The 14,607-nt window shown below is 40.5% G+C and overlaps 1 protein-coding gene across 5 annotated transcripts in view; it reads left to right on the top strand.

Annotated features, from left to right (window-relative positions):
• LOC122798392 (protein tyrosine phosphatase type IVA 3) overlaps positions 1 to 14,607 on the top strand; it is a 636,579-nt gene that overhangs the window by 97,435 nt on the left and 524,537 nt on the right. For 3 of the 5 annotated variants that reach the window (XM_044067297.1, XM_044067298.1, XM_044067294.1), the window contains exon 2: positions 8,969 to 9,018. The exons of the other annotated variants lie outside the window; for them this stretch is intronic. The gene's annotated coding sequence lies outside the window, so the exon portion shown is untranslated. The remainder of the gene's footprint in view (positions 1 to 8,968; positions 9,019 to 14,607) is intronic. 5 annotated transcript variants of the gene reach the window in all.

The raw sequence follows: 14,607 nt of genomic DNA, 5'->3' as shown, positions 1-14,607 counted from the left end.
ACATTATACATCACTTATCTACCCAGTCATTTTCAGGCAAGCATTACATAGCTCGCTGAAATCCTGCCTTCTTTTAAACCTCCTCCTTCCCTTGTATGTATGTATGTACTCTTCCCACAATTCCCATTTTTTCCCTATGTAATTTGGTCCTACCCTTTTCTAAAGATTCTAATTCCAGTTGTTTTACTCTCTCAGTATATACACTACTTGTAGTACAGTTGGTTTAGACTTTGATTTTCATTTTCTAGTAATTGCTTTTTTGGCAGCCGCCATAATTAAATCAGCAAGGGCTTACTATGTCTAGACAATGCCAATTCTCTGTCATAGCTCAGAAAAATAATTTCCCTAAATACACACATTTGCTCATTCAGTATCTCTGATAGAGTAGTCTGCAAGGAATCTTTAAAGTCTGCCAGCTCATTACACTAACAGAAAATATGTTCCCAGTTATGTCATTCTTCCCCATCACACCTCCAACATTTGCTGTCTACCTGGGAAAGAATTCTGTGGAGTCTACTTGGGGTACAAAAATGCCTATGTAAACATTTCCAAGCAAAAATCCTAAATTTTCTAGACTATCTTGCATATTTGAGAGGCATACATATATCTCCCATTGTTTCTTTGTGAATTGCTTATCCATTCTCTCTTCCCAATCCTTTCTGACCTTCTCTGATTCTTATAGTTAACATGTAATATTTTATATGCTGTACTGATTATTCCTTTTTTAATAACAGCTTTTGTTCTAGATGCGACTAAAACCTCTGCCAGTGCCGGTCTTTCGTTTAGCCTGCAGTCCAAATAAATTATTGGCATCTTCCCATTCTGTTATCTTTCCCTTTTCCAATACATTGGTTCCTTTGCCAGTTTTCTGCAATAAATTCCATCCCCCTATTGTTATTGTTATTCTTCTTAAAGATCTGGATCCAGAATCCCAGTCTCTCCTTCATTCTCTTCTTGTTTCTTGAGCTTCTCCCGTTTCATCATCATCCCTTTCAACTTTGAATTGCAGGTTTGTGCTTGTGCTATGTAAAGGAGCCTTAACTGTAGCTCTGAAATACACCTTCAAATTGGGTAATTCCAATTCGCCTTGTTCTATTGGAAGAATCAGCTTATCCCACTTGACTCTTGCAGTCTTCCCCTCCCACGTAAAATTCATCAGCTCTTTACTGCTATCAACTTCTCCACTGGTTGATAAAGATATGCTTGACTTGTGCATAAGATTAAAAACATTTAAACCGCTTGTATCTTACTGTCCATATCCATGTAACAGTGCTTCCAATTTCTCAGTTTTTGTATTATCTTTTGTTTAATCTCTTCCACATAGTCTTAGCTGCCTAACTGGAGTCATTTTTAATCCATACTCCTAAGTACTCATTTTTATCATGTCTCCATAAGTATGGATATTGCTGAACCAAATTGTGTGTAGTACATAATTTAATGCTATTGCCTTTGTTTTAGCTTCATTAATTTTGTATCTCTAACAGATTTGAAACTATCTCAAAATGTTCCACAACACTGAAACCTCCTTTTCTGGTTTTATCAGGTATAAAATAATATAATGTGCAAATAGAGCCAGCTTTTCTTGACTACCATACAAATTATAACCTTGAATTTCTAAGTCCCTTATTTTCTTTGCCAGTGGTTCTAAACATAATGCAAATAACAAAGGGGAAATAGGACACCCCTGTCTGGTTCCCCTGCTCAAACAGAAATTATCAGAGACCCACCCACTTTAATTTTCATCTCCGATTCCTCATGTATCCTCCTAACTAACCTTATAATTTCATCAGGAAATGCCAATGCTTCCATTGCCCTGCTCATAAAGTCACAGATTACTCTGTCAAATGTTTTCTCTGCATTGAGATCCACCAATAACAGTGGTATTTTCTTACATTCTGCTTCTCTGTGGATCATTAATGTTCTGTTAATGTTGTCAACTGTTTGCCTCCCTTCCACAAAACCACATTGATCTATTTGGCATCACTTTTGCCATTCTTTTAGCTGTTATAGACATAAACACTTTATAATCATGTGGTTTAGTATTGAAATGGGTCTGTATGAACCTGGATCTGCGGGGTCTTTACCCTCTTTAGGTATTACAGCTAGCACTGCTTTTTTTCCAGGATGTTGATACTTATCTTCCTCTTAAAATGCTGTTAAACTTTCCAGATCTTTATAATTTTTTCTCTTCTAGCTTCCAAACTTTCACAGGAATACCATCTATTCCTGTGGCTTGGTTATACATCACCATTTTTTCCTCATCTCTTCCTAGTAATTGAGCCTCATTTACCTCTAACCTTGGCATATTTAATTCTTCCATAAACATTTCCATTTATAACTTCCCATGATTTCCATATTTCTCTACTTTATACAGACTTTCATAGAATTTCCGAAATATTTCTAATACCTCTACAGGATCTCTTGTTGTCTTCCTTGATATAGACTCCCTTTCTGTTTTCTGTTGCCTGAGTCATTGTGCTAAAAGTTTTTGTGCTCTGTAGTTATAAAAAAAAAGTTGCTTAGCAGCAATATTTCTAAACTCATGAATATTACAGAGGTAATCCCCTATTTTCTGTTTAGCATTCTGCAGTTGCCCCTGATGTTCATAGTGTTTCACTGTTGCAGTCATTACACTTGGGTTATCCTGCTGGCAGGCTACCCGCAGTCGGCCTGAATTCCAAAGTCCTGGTCCAGCGTCGGTTGCTGTCACCTCTTCCCTGACGTCAGTGAGCCAGGGGTATAAAAGATGCAGCCGACGCCATTTTCTTCAGTCTTTCTTGCCACACGGTGCGCGAAGCAAAAGCAGTTGGCAATTGCCGGTCGGCCGACTCCTGAGATTTTCAAAATTTAATTTCAGAACCGAAGTCTTCAATAAAGCGAAGTACCCCATTGGAGAATCTTTTTCTTGCTCCAGACCAATGTCAGTAAAAGTTAACAGTTGTATTTCTTGTGGGAAGCAAATACCTCATAAGGATTTTCACTCTTACTGTATTCCTTGCCTAGGCCCTGACCACAACGTTGCTAGTTGTCGGGTTTTGCGCTAGATTCAACCAACGCACTATTAAGCATCGGTTCGATTTTGCTTTACATTACTTTGGCTGAAAGTTTAATTATATAATGCCTTCGGAACAACCGACGACCAGAATTCATAAAAAGCGCAAGGACAAAGTAAAGGACAGGCATCCGAGGTCCAAAACCGACGACGAAGCCTGTTCTAGGCCAGTCGCCGGTTCTCAGTGAGGCACTTTTGCAGCCCCTGACACCCACTACCTCAGAGCCACAGGCCGCCTCCGACTCCCACGTGGAGACTACTAGGCCTCTGGAAACTTAAGGTATTGGGCCTACGGAGACTTCTCCCTCAGATGGGTCCAGAGCTGCTGAGCAGTCATCGGCTTCTGAGGGTGTTTTCAGACCTACACCGCTTACTATCAGGACTACTTCAGCAGCCAAGACAAAGTCTAAAACACCTGTAAAGACAAAGAAACAAGTACAGCATTCACCTGGACAGTCATCCATGCCAAAGAAACAGATGCTTAAAATGGCCGAGGACTTAATTACTCTGATCAGGGGTTCCCATCCCCCTCCTGATAAAAGGCCTAGGCAAGATACTGACTATGATTCCTCTGACCAAGTTTCTATTTACTCTGATTCCTCTTCAGAACAGAGATATTCTCTTCCTCCCTATGAGAACTCTGATGCTGAAGAATCTAGCCCTTCAGCCTCTCCTCCTGAGGATTACTCTTTTGGGGAAACCCTGCACACCATGAGGGGAGCATTTCCATTGGGAGAGCCAGGATTATTCAGAATCCAAGAAAAGGCTCAGATACTTTCTTTTACTGCCTCAGCACAGGCCCCTTGCTATTCCCCCTGTACTAGATATTGTTGATTATGTTTTTTCTGAATCCAGTTTGTCTCCTGATTCTTTACCCCTTGCACCAGTTAAGCCAGATAGGTACTATAGGGTCCCAGAATCTCATAAACTTCTTTACAAAAACCCTGCTGCTGACCCAGAAACAATTTCTCAGGGTCCCAAAGGGGGGGGTTAAGGCTTCCACTGCAAAAAACCCTGTTCCCTCTGATAGGGATTCTAGAGCACTGGACAGATGGGGGAAAAGTCTACACTTCTGCTACTTTAGCTGTAAGGGCTTTAAACTGCCAGTTTCACATGCTTAAATGTAAACCATACCTAATGTCTTTGCTAAAACAGAAAATGCGTACAAGCTCAGAATGTTCTGAAAATAAGGAAATGCAGGATTTATTGCATGCAGCTGAACAAGTGGGAAAGCATACTTTGCAGTGTGGTTTTGATTCATTAGAGGCTTCTTGCAGAGCCGCAGTTACTGGTTCTGTCATTCAAAGGCATGCTTGGTTAAAAGAACAAAGTTTACCTGATCATGTTAAAGCAAAATTGTTGGATGCTCCATTACAACATGATACTTTGTTTGGTGTTAAGGCAGAAGAGGTGTTAAAGAAAATGGAGGATAAAGCAAAATCAATGCAGACAGTAAAGGATTTCTTACAAGTTCAGCCGCCCAGATTTAGCAGGAACTGGCCTTCTAAAAATTGGTCCTTTCCAGTGTCAGACAGGCCACAAAGAGGCAGATACAGACGCCCAAGAGGCAGATCTCAGCCCCAAGGCTCATACAGACCTAAGCAATGGGGTGCTTCAGCCCCCAAAGGCGGAGAAGACAAATCACAACCTTATAGGAAACAGTCCCAATGCCTTTCCTCTACCAATGCCAAGCTCTTACCTTTTGACAGCTCCCTTAGGGGGAAAGCTAGCACTTTTCTCACAAAATTGACACATGATCACCCAGGACAAATGGGTACTGAATATTGTTTCCCACGGTTACAGGTTCCACTTTCACACCCTACCAAGATCAAAAGGTATGCCAGACCTGCCACACAATCAATGGGCAGAGGCACAAAAACAAATTTCTGCTCTCATGGACATGAGGGCTATCCAAAAAGTACCACAGCAAGAGCAGGGACAAGGATTTTACTCGACTTTTCTTGGTACCCAGAAAGGACAAAGCTTGGAGACCAATACTGGACCTGTCTACTCCTGGACGTTCCAAAATTCAAAATGTTGACACTGCAGAAACTTCTACCCATGCTGGGCAAGAGGGCTTGGCTAGTTACCTTGGACCGCAAAAAGGCATACCTGCATGTCCCAATCAGACAATCTTGCAAAAGATACCTCTGATTCATAGCTGGCTCAATGCATTACCAATTCTCTGCACTGCCCTTTGGCTTATCTACTGCGCCCAGGGTCTTCACAAAATGCCTGGCACCAGTAATTGCATTTTGCAGACAAAAAGGAATTCAAATATATCCCTACTTGGACAACTGCCTTATTCAAGAGGACGGCAAGGACATTCTACTAAAGCATTTGGCGTTTGTAAAAAGATTACTAATTTGCCTAGCGTACACAGTAAATGGAAAGAAATCAAAACTAGTGCCCTCTCAAGAGATAATATTCCTGGGTGCAAGCTTAAATACAACTGTCCAGATGGTTTATCTCATGCCAGACAAACAAAGGCAACTGACTCATTACTTTCAAATGATGGCAACAAAAACCCAGCTACCTGCAAGAAAAATTCTGAAGGCTTTGGACTTCATGGCATCCTGCATCCTGCCAATTCCATATGCAAGACTGCGTATGAGGAAGCTACAGTGGTATCTAAAAAGTGTTTGGACTCAACATTGCCACAGCCTGGAAGCAATACTTACTCTCATTCCCTGCCTGCAACAAGAGTTTTGATGGTGGGAATTGGCCTTGTCACCACAGCAAGGGACAGCCTTTCACTTTACCCACAGCCAGGCAGACTAACAACAGATGCATCGGATTATGCCTGGGGAGCACACATGGCAGGAAAATGTATACAGGGCAAGTGGCCCACAGACCAAATGCATCTTCATATCAATCAAAAAGAAATGCTAGTGGTCCAGAATGCCCTGACAGCCTTCAAGGATCTACTACATCCAGGACAACTATTACTAAAGACGGACAATACTACAGTCATGTGGTACATAAACAAGCAAGGGGGCACACATTCTTACCCCCTCTGCAGGCAAGTCATGACTTTGTGGAACACAGCACTGGCCTATCAAGTACATCTGCAGGCACAATTCCTGCCAGGAAAGAAAAATACTCTGGCAGACGAACTAAGCAGAAACCTCATGGACCCTCACGAGTGGAAACTAGATCCACAAGTCTTCAGCACGATAACAAAGAAATGGGGATGCCCAGACATAGCTCTATTTGCCTCCTCTCACAATTGCCAACTACAGAGATTCTGCACAAGGACTTATCACTCACAAGCATGGAAAGTGGACGCACTATTATTCAGCTGGAAAAGCCTAACAGTTTATGACTATCCACCACTACATCTTCTGCCCAAGGTGCTCCTAAATGTCAGACAAGAGAAGCCAAATATGATTCTGATTGCCCCAGACTGTCCACGTCAACACTGATACCCAATCCTAAAGAACTTGTCTCAAGGGCCAGCCTGGGCTTTACCTCAAATTCCTCATCTGCTGACCCAACAAAACAATCAGATTCTGCACAGCCAACTCAGAACCTTAAATTTGGCTGCATGACGAATAATATAGCCACTCAGAGCACGCCTCTCTCTAAAGCAGTTATGGATGTAATTTTGGAAGCCAGGAGGCCCAGCACCAGGAAATCTTATGCAGAAAAATGGAAGAGATTCTGTGCTTGGAACCAGACATGAGGACTTGAACCGCTTGTTCCTAATATTCCTCAGATTTTTAAAATACCTAACTGAGATGCTGGACAAAGGCCTTTCCTTATCAATTAAGATCCATGCCTCTGCCATTTCAGCTCATTACAATACGGAACCTCCTATTTTCTCTCATCCTCTACTAAGACAGTACCTCAGAGGGGCAAAAAACATAAGACCCCCCCAAGGAGAGCACCAATACCAACATGGGACCCCAACTTTGTTTTGGAAAAGCTCACACTGCCTCCTTTTGAGCCAGCCAATACAGCTGAGATAAAATTCTTATTATGGAAAACTGCCCAGCTCCTAGCAATAACTTCAGCAAGAAGAGTCTCAGAGTTGCAGGCATTAATGGCAGTGGAACTTTTTATCATTTTTCATCCGGACAGGGTTTCTCTAAGGACAAACCCGACATTTATGCCAAAGATAATATCTAGTGTGGCTCTTAACCAAACCATTCATTTAACAACCTTTTATCCAAATCCCCAGAATAAAGGAGAGAGACTTCTGCACTCTTTGGACATACACAGGCAGCTACCCTTCTACTTGGACAAAACAAAGGCTTTCAGAAAAACTGAGCAACTTTTTGTGGCATACGCAGCAGGATCACAAGGAAAGGCTATTTAAAAGCAGGCTATTTCAAAATGGATATGACACTGCATTTGTTTCTGCTATGCACAGCATGGCAAATCAGTGCCTAAGAATATTAGGCCACATTCTACCAGGGCAGCAGCCACATCAGCAGCCTTTCCCAGAGGAGTACCAACCAAGGAAATTTTGGAGGCTGCAACTTGGAGTTCAGTGCACACTTTTACCAAGCACTGTCACTTACCTCTTTACTCTAAATCCAGAGCTGGCTTCGCCACTTCAGTTCTGCAGGGCCTCATAGCCACTCCTAATCCTATTTAGGCCCAGCCGCCCTACCTCAGCTTTGGGATTCAACCCAAGTGTAATGACTGCAACAGTGAAACACGAGTACAGTTGTGTACCTACCATAAATGTAGATGTTCGAGTGTATTCATTGTTGCAGTCCAGGTTACCCTCCCACCATCCCCCTTTCATTACTGGGACTTATCTGTACTTCTCTATTCTATACAACCTATGTGGTGTATTTGCTTGTAGAGGAAGATAATGTTTTTGTTAGTGCATGTCTTTTTATTTCCAAATTTTTAGCCTACCCTTTTGGGGGCACCTGACATCTGGGACAAGAAAAACTGAAGAACATGGCATTGGCTGCATCTTTTTATACCCCTGGCGCACTGATGTCAGGGAAGAGGCGATAGCAACCAACGCCGGACCAGAACTTTGTATTCAGGCCGACTGCAGGTAGCCTGCCAGCAGGATAACTCAAGTGTAATGACTGCAACAGTGAATACACTTGAATATCTACATTTATGGTAGGTACACAACTGTACTTTCTTGTTCTGTGAGATTTTCCCTATTCTGCAATACTTTAACATTTGTCAGTCTCTCTAAATAGTTCTTGTTACTTCTTAAGGGTCTACTTCAGAAGACTGACAAACCAAAAGACTGAATCCCAAAAGACTGAAAATACAAAATACTGAATACATTTTGAATGCAGGGGGCAAGCCTCCCTGCACCCCTCATGTGGGAGGCTGCGACTCCCACACCCCCTGCTAACTATATATACCAACTCCCAAGCTCACACAACAGTGGAGAAGGGGCAAGTTCCATCAGTCAGTATTTTGAATTTTCAGTCTTTTGGGATTCAGTCTTTTGGTTTGCCAGTTTTCTGAAGTAGACCGCTTCTTAACCATATCATCCTTCCTTTTATTTCCACCCTGTTTTTATACACCACTTTAATTTTATCCCACGCACTGGTTATATTTTCAGAAGACATTTCTATCTTTTCTAATAGCTCATGAGTAATTTCTACTACCCATTCCTTAAATTCCTCTGTTTTCAACAGATAGGTGGGAAAGCGCCAGTGTCTCATTTTTATTTCATTACCCTGTGTTTTTATTTTAGTTATTGGTGCATGATCTGAAATAGTTATTGGGTGTGTGCCAAGACTTTCAAATGAAATGCACTTGTTCCTGTGAAATGTAAATTCTGTCTAACATAGTGCAGTTTTTGTTTCTTGGGGAATAATATGCAAATTCACTCCAAACTCGTAGTACTGAATTCACATCTTCTATGCTAAATATTGCCATAAATTTCTTCAAGGCTCTACCCTCCTTTTTTTATATTTTTCTTTATAGGCTCCCCAAACATGTCTTCACTGCTGCAAGTCAAATTCCAGTCCCCACCTGTAAGTAGTAATGCTTGTTGAAAGTTGATTTTTCTCCCAAAATTTCTTAAGCTCCATTGTAGCAGTTTTAAGTGGAATATAATTACATGCCAGTGTAATCCTCCTCCATCATTATTATATTTTTTATCCTCTTCTGTCACTATTGGAGCTCCTCTTGCAATTAATATAATTACTCTTCATTTCCTTAATTCCAGGTATTCTGCTAAATAACCATGCTGCGAAAATCTTTCTTTATCAAATTCACATATATTTATTTCCAAATGTGTCTTCTGTAGCATAGCTATTTGCACTCCACATTTGTAATATAGTTTACTACTCTTTCTTTTTTGTATTTATCTGTAAGACCACTGACATTTATATACATCACAGAAAACATCATTGCGTTAAATTTTCACTTTTTATGTGTAACAGCTTTTTTGTTGAATATCTAATTCCAGTTTTTGTTTTGCATGCATATGCTGTTTGGCCGGTTGATGTTTTATATCCATTTGAGCCTATTCACATCTTGCAAAGCTTTTTGTTTGTAGAAAGCCCTCAAGAAAAAAAAAAAGACACCCCAATACCCCCTAAAACCTATTAATTTAATACTAACACACACAACTAGGTACATCATCAAATATTGCAGTTTTACCCTCTTAATAGGAACAAGTGTCCAAAACTTGACAGCTGCACTTATAGACTTTAATTAATGTAAAAGAACGGTTTTCCATAATAAGATGCATGTTACGGCTGTGGTTCTACTACAGTACAAATAAAAAGATTTACACACCCCTGTTAAATGCCAGGTTTTTGTGATGTAAACAAATGAGACCACAATAAATCATTTCAAAACTTTTCCCACCTTTAATGTGCCTATAACCTGCACAATTCAATTGAAAAACAAATCTGTTGGGGGGAAAATATAAAAAATAAAAAATGTACAATATGCTGGTTGCATAAGTGTGCGCACCCTTAAACTAATACTTTATTGTGTGTGCACACCCTTAAACTAATACTTTGTTGAAGCACCTTTTGATTTAATTACAACATTCAGTCTTCTTGGGAACGCACCTGCCATCAATTAGAGAGACTTTGATTAACCCCAAATAAAGTTCAGCTGTCCTAGTAGGATTTTCCTAACATTTACTCAGTTGCCTGCTACAGCAAAAGCCATGGTTCGCAGAGAGCTTACAAAGCATCAAAAGGATGTCATTGTTGAAAGGTATCAGTCAGGAGAAGGATACAAAAAAATTTCCACAGCATTGGATATACCATGGAACTCAGTGAAGACAGTTATCAAAAAGTGGAGAAAATATGGGACAACAGTGACGTTGCAAAGAACTGGACATCCCTCCACAATTGATGAAAAGACGAGACGAAAACTGGTCAGAGAGTCTGCCCTGCAGCAATACTGAAGGTGCTGCAGGAATTTCTGACAAGTACTGGTTGTGTACTGCATGTGACAACAATCTCCTGTATTCTCCATATGTCTAGACTATGGGGTAGGGTTGCAAGACGGATGCCTTTTCTTACACAAAAAACATCCAGGCTGGCTAAAATTTGCAAAACAGTACATCAAGTCTCCCAAAAGCATGTGGGAAAATGTGTTATGGTCTGATGAGACCAAGGTTGAACCTTTTGGCCACAATTCCAAAAGGTACATTTGGTGCAAAAACAACAGTACGCATCAGCAAAACAACACCATCCCCACGGTGAAGCATGGTGGTGACAGTATCATGCATCCGGGTTGCTTTTCTTCAGCTGGAACTGGGGCTTTAGTCAGGGTGGAGGGAATTATGAACGGTTTCAAATACCAGTCACTTTTGGGCCAAAACGTTTCGGCATCTTTCAGAAAGCTGAAGAGGAATTTCACTTTTCAACATGACAATGACCCCAAGCATACATCCAGATCAACATAAGAATGGCTTCTCCAGAAGAAAATTAAAGTTTTGGAATGGCCCAGCCAGAGCCCAGACCTAAATCCAATAAAAAATTGTGGGGTGACCTGAAGAGGGCTGTGCACAAGAGATGCCCTCACAATCTGACAGATTTGGAGCACTTTTGCAAGGAAGAGTGGCTAAATATTGCCAAGTCAAGATGTGCCATGCTGATAGACTTCTACCCAAAAAGACTGAATGCTGCAATTAAATCCAAAGGTGCTTCAACAAAGTATTAGTTTAAAGGTGTGCACACACAATAAAGTATTAGTTTAAGGGTGTGCACACTTGTGCAACTAGCATATTGTACATTTTTTATATTTTTTCTGCTAACAGATTTGTTTTTCAAATGAATTGTACAAATTATAGGTCACATTAAAGGTGGGAAAGTTTTGAAATGATTTATTGTGGTCCCATTCTTTTATATCACAAAAAACCTGGCATTTCAACAGGGGTATGCAAACTTTTTATATCCACTGTATCTGGTTTTATCTTATCTTTATAGCTCTCCCAGCTGGGAAATCTTGAATGCTTTCTGAGAACATTCTCTCCTAGCCATTTGTCTTTATCCATGGAGACATGATGACCAGAAATTGAGTTGCTACTAAGCATACATTTATTTACTAGAAAAAAAAGCTTTATCGTATTTCCCCAAAAATAAGACCGGGTCTTATACTCTTTCCCCTGCCGAAATACGCATTAGGGCTTATTATTAGTGGATGCCTTATTCACCCCCCCCCCGTACAGCACTCTACATTTATTCATTTATTCATGTACACAAATCAACATTTATTTATGTACAAAAATCAACATTTTTTCATGTACACAAATTTACATTTATTTGGTACTTTTCTGTTATTGGACAACAGTTCTAAGTAATGCATTAACAGTTGTGTGAGAATTCTACATAAACAGTGCAACAAACATTTCACCTTCAGAATATCTGCACCTTGGCTTTCACAGTGTAATATTTCATGCTTAACAGAAAGTGTAAAAAAATCTCAGTACATGTATATTGGAGGAGGGGAATAAAACTGAAAGCAGAAGCAATACATTCTATTGCCCCGATAATGGAAAAGTTATTCAAATACAGTCATGTCAGCTTCTTCTGTAACATCGTCATAAGCCTCCAACCCCTGAATTCCATCCTGAATTTCTTGCGACTCCATTTTCTGTAGAACCATCTGTCATGCCTAGCAATAGAGCTCCCCTTAAGTGAGCACTGCTTGTCCAAGTAGCCTGCTCGCAGTGCATTGGCAGCACAGCTGTCGGTGAGGTTATCGCATGAATTTTTCACCCAAGTCACGGCCTCTTGCAGGCTAGGTTTCACAAAGTTTCCATGCTGAGTTCTCTCCATTCTATTTTCAATGTAGTCATTGAGTTCCATGCACAAATGGTCCTTGAATGGCTTGTTTATTGCAATGTCAAGAGTCTGGAAATAGGCAGTCATTCCTGCGGGAATCATTATTTGATCTATTCTTCTCCGTGCAAGGAATTTCTTCATGTCTTTAGCGCGGTGAGTGCTGGCTGAATCCCAGACAATCAGACCTCTTTCACCACCTCGCAAAACAAGTGGCAGAACCCTCTTTCTTATTACTGCTTGTGTGCACCAGGCTTTTTTGGTTTCAAGAATGTAAATTCCTGAAACACGTTCAGTCTTATCATTCTTGCCCTTACTAATGATTAGAGGTGGGGCTTTCTTTCCATCTAGACAAATTGCCAAAATACAGGTAACACGTGCACTCTAGTAACCAGTGAAGGGAATGTAGCTTAACAAGGCACCCCTCTGATCAATTGTTGTTTGAGATCCTTGGCCTATAAACACTGCAGTTTCATCCATAGCAATCATGTTGGAGAGTTGGTATTTAGAAAAGTCGATGCCATCAACAAAGGACTTGAATGCAAGTGCACGTTTAATAACTTCAGTATCTTCCAGCTTGAACAGTGTTGTTGATCTTCTTAGAGACCGTTCATATTGCTGAAAGAAGCTATTCAACCAATGTTATGATGCTTTAAGTTCTTCTGGGGATATTTCTAACTGTGGTGCCATTGCAAGGGCAAATGCTTGAATATCAGCCCTGCGCACAACCAAAGCCTTTGCTCTCCTGTTAGCAATCCATTCACAGATTATGTCTTCCAGCTCAAAAAGTAAAGGGGATGGGAGGGTGGCCTAGTGGTTAAGGTGTTTGCCTTACAAACACAAGGTGTAGGGTTGGAGTCTCATAAGGGATAATTGGCTAGGCTTAAAATGGCTTGCAAGGGCAGTTAGCTTAGTACTAATCTATGAACCTATGAACCTATGGTTGCTGACCTGACTCACACTTGAACTTCATAGCATTTCCCTCGTCGGCCTGTTGACTGAGGTTATCATACACTGCACTCCATTTTCAGACCATTTGGAGATCTAACTTCTTCTCTTTGTAGAAAGCCATTAGATTCTTTCCCCAGGAGTCCTCCATGATTCCTTTCTTGTACTTGACGGAGTAGCCCTTTCTTTTTGCACTCATCTTGTCTGGGTGGGGGGGTTAATTGAAGACTTACGAATCAGCGTAGCAACACAAAATGGCGATGGTTAAGAAGACACACCCACAGACGTTCGTTATCAAGTGCACATGCTTTACGAGCATTGTCTATACTTTAACCAATCAAAGTACACCTGCCAGTGTTTATGGGCCAAGGATCTCAACCGTCAAGTGTGAGTGATGATTAGGGTTACAGTAAAAATCGTGGAGGACTCCCAGGGAAAGAATCTTATGACTTTCTGCAAAGGGAAGAAGTTGGGTGTCTGAATGGTCCGAAAATGGTGAGCAGAGTATAACTTCAGTCAATGGGTGTCAATAATATTATTTTATAATTCAACATGTCCATTGTGTGTTGTTGATGATCCTAACTGGGGTTATTTTTGGGGTAGGGCTTGTGTCATGACCACCCTGGAAAACCATGCTAGGCCGTATGCCCTGGTTAGGTCTTGTTTATGAAGAAGTACGGTGTAATATTCCGTGTTCTTTTTAATTTACTTGCTTTCTCTTAAAATTTGTTACTAGGTCAAGCTAAGGGCCTTAGTCCAGTCATTTCATTATGCAAGAATGAAAAAAAGTACATACATTTTTTCTTTGTCATGCTCTTTTGACCAGACTTTTTTTTTTTTGAACAAGGAGAATGACAAGAAGGGAGAAAGAAAGGGAAAAAAAACAGGAGCGCCTGTTTACATTAATATCCCCATTACAGTTAAAAAATAACTGAGAAAGGTTAACTTTATAGAATGCAAAGAAAGTCATGCACTATAACATATTACTATAAAAAAAGTTTTACTTGTTCCCTCCTCTTTCCCCCTTTTTCTGAACATTAATGGCATGAAGTAGGGCGTATGCTTTAGAGTCCCCTACAAGTTTAACAAAGTCCAAAAAGGTCCAATATGTCCAGATTATCTTGTTCTGCCATGTTTCACACATATAATTATTGCTTTGTAATTCCACATTTGTCAATTTCCAAGTTGCTGGTTTTATTACTGTTCATCTCCATCTCCCAGATCCTGTCTCCACTTCATTTTCTGCATATTCTCGATTCTTCTAATCAGCTCCTGTGTTTTTTTCCTTCTCTTAAGCATTTTCTGTTGAAACATTGGAAAAGGTTTCACTGGTACAGTCTCTCTGTGGTCTTTATTGCCAGAAGA

This window comes from Protopterus annectens, chromosome 3.part1 (genome assembly GCF_019279795.1).
Source record: "Protopterus annectens isolate FY-2018-M chromosome 3.part1, PAN1.0, whole genome shotgun sequence".
Lineage (NCBI taxonomy): Eukaryota > Metazoa > Chordata > Ceratodontiformes > Protopteridae > Protopterus > Protopterus annectens.
The sequence above is the reverse complement of the archived record's forward strand: the minus strand, read 5'-3'. Positions and strand labels throughout refer to the sequence as shown.